Source organism: Oncorhynchus keta, chromosome 4, assembly GCF_023373465.1.
Source record: "Oncorhynchus keta strain PuntledgeMale-10-30-2019 chromosome 4, Oket_V2, whole genome shotgun sequence".
NCBI classification, from domain to species: domain Eukaryota; kingdom Metazoa; phylum Chordata; class Actinopteri; order Salmoniformes; family Salmonidae; genus Oncorhynchus; species Oncorhynchus keta.
Genome location: NC_068424.1, coordinates 27,004,797 through 27,011,462, shown reverse-complemented (window position 1 = coordinate 27,011,462; position 6,666 = coordinate 27,004,797).

The following is a 6,666-nucleotide window of genomic DNA, read 5'->3' as shown; positions in this document are numbered from 1 at the left end:
GCTCCCCGCCCACTCAGCCTGTCTTTTCAAACTTCCTGGTAGTTAGCCATGAGAGAAAATGTACTTTTTCTCAAATGTTGAGCATTTCTTTCTAAAACAAATATTATGGGTGAAATTTTTGTCACTCAAAGGGATATTTTGCATGGGAATCAGAATGACTGTTAAGAATGACCTTTAAGAGAATGAAAGGGATTTAACAAGGCGACCATGGGCTAATTTGAATGGGCGCCAACAGCAGATTAGGATTTTTTTACATCCGTGCCCCAGTGCGACCCACGACCACAGTGAAATTTCACAATGAGGGAGTACAAGTTCTTCCATAAATTCTTCCTCAAATGTTTCCGTAGACGTTTGTAATTCATAGAGTTTACATGCAATGCTTTTCTCGATGCCTTCCTAGTTAATACAACCTAACATGCTGTTGGGATCTTTAATACAACCTAACATGCGGTTGGGCTCTTTATAGTCATTGTATTGGTATTCTGACCCTGGGTGCATATAAGATAGCTAGACACTTCTCATCTTACTCACTTCTGTCTTCGGGTCGTCCTGTGCCTCTCACAGGTTTGAATGCGTTTCTCTCATCTGCAGTCTTTTGTGCTTTGGTATTCTCCTTTCTGCTCTTCTCCAGTTTCAACTGGTCCGCCATGTTCCTAGTCAGGCACAGTAGCCAGTCTGTTGATCTGGAAGCTTCTGTCTGTGACCGGAGATCTACACTCAGGAGAGTATTAGAGGAGTCCAGTGTCCGTGGTTCTCTTGAAGGCATCACTTGCAGAAGATGTGCTGGCGGCTGAGAGACACAGGGTCAGTATAGAGCTCAGTACAGATGGGGCAGAAGGTGGTCTGACAGGGCAAAGGAAGACGTAGCCATACTGAGTATGTTGTGTTCCCTGTTCACAGAAAGAGAGAGAGAGAGAGTGTGTGTGCTTTAAATACACTGTCAACTTAATGTGAGTTAATCCATTTACCTGATGGTGTGGCAGGAAGGACATTTTGCTGCCAAACAAGAGGTTGGGAGTTCAAATCCCAACCTCCCAACATGTTTAATTATCATCAGAAAGCTTCTATTCCTGGCATCCCGGCTTCCTTTAAGTTACTGTAAAATGTAGTGATGGGGAAACTAAGCTCCTTATTAAGCATTGATGCTTTCAAGCCAGTTGTGTAGAAAATAGGTTCATTAATCAAGGCTTTGATCAACACAGTGTATACTAGTGGCACCTGCTGTTTAAATACATTTAGAGCAGACAAATTAATATAGATGACTGTCCCACACACTTTAGCGCTTGTGCAGAGTGGCCTTTTTATCTTCTACTGAAACCAATACCATACCAATCCGGTGGTTCAATACCAAATGGCACTCTATTCCGTATATAGTGCACTACTTATGACCAGGCACATAGGATGCACTATTTAGCGGATAGGGTGCAATTTGGGATGTAGACCTAGCTACACATACAACACTTAAAGACATCCTTAGAGGAAAGCACGAGTTATATTCTCTAAAGATTAATATTCTATTGAAGCGACAGAGCAGCTTGTATGTGTTTCTGTGGAATTGACTGGGTCTAAACATCATGCAATGATAGAGAGAGCAACAAGCCTGTTATTGAAACAGAGCAGCAAAAACAAGCAGAGAATGTTCCATGTCCTTGGGTAAAAAAATATGTGACAGAGGCAAAACAACCATGTCTGGTTTGAATTCATTAGCTAATCAGCTTATGTCTGTCTCTTGAGCTCTCTTCAGTCCTTTGTTGTACTGTAGGTTTATTATGGTATCATTCTGTTCTGAACAGACCGACCTGGGGCTCTATTTTAACAAACCTAACGCAATGGTAAATCCAAGCGCACGCGGTAGCGCTATCCGTACAGGGTCTATCACACTTTTTCCCCCGCGGGCGTTGGCGCGAAAGGGCTGGGTTTTGATGAATGAACACGTCACTGGCCAATCAGAACATGCTACACTGCGGAAAATGTGGTTGCTTCAAGTTGTGTATGTATGGTCTTTTATATATTGCTTTGGAATCAACTCCAATTCCAATGTTAGTCCGTTATAGTTAGTTAAATGGTTTACAGAAACGAAATAACAAAATCTAGACTTAACTTTGCTAAATACGTTAGCTTGAACCCATTTGCAGTCTACATTGTTCTATGTAATTGCATGACTTCAATGGCATTCACACTGATATAGGGGTTAGGCCTACTGTAAATTGCATTATGGCTGAGCATGGACATGCCACAAACATAGTCAATAAACAAGATTAAATTAACGATTGACAAGGCCTGAAAATTGAACGAATAATTTGAATCAAATTCTAAACAAAACTATTTGTTTTATTTGGATTTGTCAAACTTACATTTGCCGTAATTTCTCCCAGTGGGGCATATAATATTAAAACAACGCATACCATGGAGGGTTTTACGCACATCCAAACTTTTCACAGTAGCTGGACAAATATCCAATATAAATAGAAGGGGAGAATGTCCACTCACCGATATACGGTCGCCAAATAGGCCTATGTTTTATGAACATAATCGGAACCATTTTTTCAGATCACATTCACACATCTCCAGAAGTTCCATTGCAAGCGAGCCATAAAACCTCAGTTTGGTTGCAATAACATTGAACGAAAAACAAGTCATTTCTACAGGTTACAGATAACTTCTAAATACGAGGTTCTCTGGTATTCACCGGTACCGGTATTCAAGGTACTTATCTCTCGTTTCATGATGGGCATGGACACTTAGCCTAAATTATGGAGGGGGTTTTCCGCACGTCCAAAACGGGACCTGCATGGCTACAATAATGTGGACTTGCCTACTGTCTAATGCATAGATACAAAAAGGATCTCTTTCTGCAATGTTGTCATTAATTGCTTTGCATTGTGTGTAACAATTTGCAGTGTCTAATTTCAGATATCATCCATCCATCCCCCAACCGGCTGGACTGGTTAATCATTAGCCAACTGGGAGGGAGGGAGGAGGATGGAGGAGAGGAGGAGGAGGGAGAAGAAAGGAGGAGAGGATGGCTATGCTGGTTAACCATTAGTCAACCATGGCTGGGAGCGAGAGACCACGGGAAGTAGGGAGGAGAGGGAAGAAAGGGGAAGGAAAGCGGAGGAAACGTCACCTACACCACGTTGTCCCAGGAAATAAATGAATAACATTGTGGAAAGTCATCCATCCCTCCGATACAGCCATGACTGGCAAGTTCAGAGCAGCATGGAACAAAATCAGATCGGAATGAGTGACTAAATCTGTGTAGCCACTTCTTGATAAGGGTAATTTCCAGCAGATATCTTTCTTTGTCTCTGCCTGTAGCATAGCACGTGGTCAGCGAGATTCACTGTATGAGCATAATATATAGCCTTATATACAGGCTAGCATACAACTGTATTAATATAGACCTATGTATTAGTTTCTAATTTAAACATATCTCTTTCTTCACGGTTTCCTTATTGCACAATTCACTAAACTCCACTGGCATCTCCACTGGCCTCTCTCCCTTCCCTACTCTCTATTCCCTCCTCGCTCTCTTTCCTCCTGTCTCTCTTTCCTCCCTCTCTATTCCTCTTACAGCTCTTGATTGAGTAGTCTAGGTCACTAATGTTCAGCAACTTTTGAAATCTAATATAAGCCTGTTTGAGGAGAGAAGTAAGCTCCCTTGCTCTGCAACCTGGACTCAGGGGTAGAAGTAACATAGCAAATGTAAATCCTCCTCTCCTGTGGAAGTCCATCATTCATTTAGTATGATATGTTAAGAAATGCAATTCGTACAATATGTTACGAATTTGCAATATTTACGATATGTTACAAATTCCAATTTGTTGTGGCTAACATTACCTAGATGGCTAGGCAGCTAACGTTAGCTCCCCTAGGGATTAGGGTTAGGTGTTAGGAGTTAAGGTTTAAGGTTAGGGGAAAGGTAAGCTAACATGCTAAGTAGTTGCAAAGTAGCTAAAAAGTAGTAGTAAGTAGATGCAAACTTCCTAATTAGCTAAAATGCTAAAGATGTCAGTGATGTGATTAGAACACGCAACCTTCAGGTTAATAGATGTTCATGCCACAGGGGCAAGTGCCCCTTCAGATTTCTCCTGTTTAAACAATTATAACAATTGTTGTTGTTGTTGTTTCTCTGTAATACTACTAGCCACCTGTAAGAGGTGTGTGACTGGCTGCAGGGAAGTCAGGCGCAGGAGAGCAGAAATGGGGTAATAACCGGAGCAGTTTAATATGCAAATCCAACGGCACCCAGAACAACAAAATATGGGTATAAAATAACCCTTCACGAACCAGTCAGAGTGCATAAACACTTCACAACAAACAATTTCACAACATGTAATGAGGGAATGTAAATGAGGTGTGTGGGAAAACAAGACAAAACAAATGGAAAATGAAAGGCGGATCAGCAATGGCTCGAAGACCGGTGACGTCGACCGTCGAACGCCGCCCGAACAAGGAGAGGCAATACTTAATAATATTGCTAGGTGGTGTCACGACTTCTGCCGAAGTCGGTTCCTCTCCTTGTTCGGGCGACTTTCGGCGGTCGACGTCACCTCCTTCTGTAGCTCAGTTGGTAGAGCATGGAGCTTGTAACGCCAGGGTAGTGGGTTCGATCCCCGGGACCACCCATACGTAAAATGTATGCACACATGGCTGTAAGTCGCTTTGGATAAAAGCGTCTGCTAAATGGCATATATTATTATTATTATTATTATTATTCTAGCCATCGACCGATCCACCTTTCATTTTCTATTTGTTTTGTCTTGTTTTCCCACACACCTGGTTTACATTCCCTTATTACTTGTCGTGTATTTAACCCTCTGTTCCCCCCATTTAGCTAGCCCAGATAGATTCCCAATCGTCCAATCTCATAACTAACTACAAGAAGCCAAGGAATATGACTTACATTGTTTTCACCATTCAGTGTCCTCTCGTGCCCTGTGGACGGGGGCATTGTCATTTTTTAATTGGTTTTATTTCACCTTTATCTTACCAGGTAGCCTAGTTGAGAACACGTTCTTATTTACAACTGCGTCCTGGCCAAGATAAAGCAAAGCAGTGAGACACAAACAACAACACAGAGTTACACATGGAATAAACAAACATACAGTCAATAACACAATAGAAAAAAAGTCTAGATACAGTGTGTGCAAATAAGGTAGGATAAGGGAGGTAAGGCAATAAATAGGCCATAGTGGTGAAATAATTACAATATAGCAATTAAACACTGGAGTGATAGATGTGCAGATGATGAGTGTGCAAGTAGAGATACTGGGGTGCAAAGGTGCAAAATAAATCAAATAAATAACAGTATGGGGACGTGGTAGTTGGATGGGCTATTTACAGATGGGCTACACACAGGTGCAGTGATCTGTGAGCTGCTCTGACAGCTGGTGCTTAAAGTTAGTGAGGGAGATATGAGTCTCAAACTTCAGTGATTTTTGCAGTTCATTCCAGTCACTGGAAGCAGAGAACTGGAAGGAAACGAGGCCGAAGAAGGAATTGGCTTTGGGGGTGACCAGTGAACTATACCTGCTGGAGCGCGTGCTATGGGTGGGTGCTGCTATGGTGACCAGAGATAAGGCGGGGCTTTACCTAGCAAAGACTTATACATGACCTGGAGCCAGTGGTTTTGGCGACGAATATGAAGCGAGGGCCAGCTGACTAGAGCATACAGGTCGCAGTGGTGGGTAGTATATGGGGCTTTGGCGACAAAACGGATGGCATTGTGATAGACTGCATCCAATTTACTGAGTAAAGTGTTGGAGGCTATTTTGAAAGTGGCATTGCCGAAGTCAAGGATCGGTAGGATAGTCAGTGTTACAAGGGTATGTTTGGCAGCATGAGTGAAGGATGCTTTGTTGTGAAATAGGAAGCCAATTCTACATTTCATTTTTGATTGGAGATGCTTAATGTGAGTCTGGAAGGAGAGTTTACAGTCTAACCAGACGCCTAGGTATTTGTAACTGTCCACATATTCTAGGTCAGAACCGTCTAGAGTAGTGATGCTGGACGGGCGCACAGATGTGGGCAGCAATCGGTTGAAGGGCATGTATTTAGTTTTACTTGCATTTCAGAGCAGTTGGAGGCCACGGAAGGAGAGTTGTATGTCATTGAATCTCATCTGGAGGTTATAGTTAACACGGTGTCCAAAGAAGTGCCAGAAGTATACAGAATGGTTTCGTCTGCGTAGAGGTGGATCAGAGAATCACCAGCAGCAAGAGCTACATCATTGATGTATACAGAGAAAAGAGTTGGCCCGAGGTTTGAACCCTGTAGCACCCCCATAGAGACTACCAGAGGTCTAGACAACAGGTCCTCAGATTTGACACACTGAACTGTCTGAGAAGTAGTTGGTGAACCAGGCGAGGCAGTCATTTGAGAAACCAAGGCTGTTGCATCTCCGGATAAGAATGTGGTGATTGACAGAGTCGAAAGCCTTGGCCAGGTCGATGAATACAGCTGCACAGTATTGTCTCTTGTCCATGGCGGTTATGATATCGTTTAGGACCTTGAGCGTGGCTGAGGTGCACCCATGACCAGCTCGGAAACCAGATTGCATAGCGGAGAAGGTAAGGTGGGATTTGAAATGGTCGTTGATCTATTTGTTAACTTGGCTTTCGAAGACCTTAGAAAGGCAGGGTAGGATAGATATAGGTCTGTAGC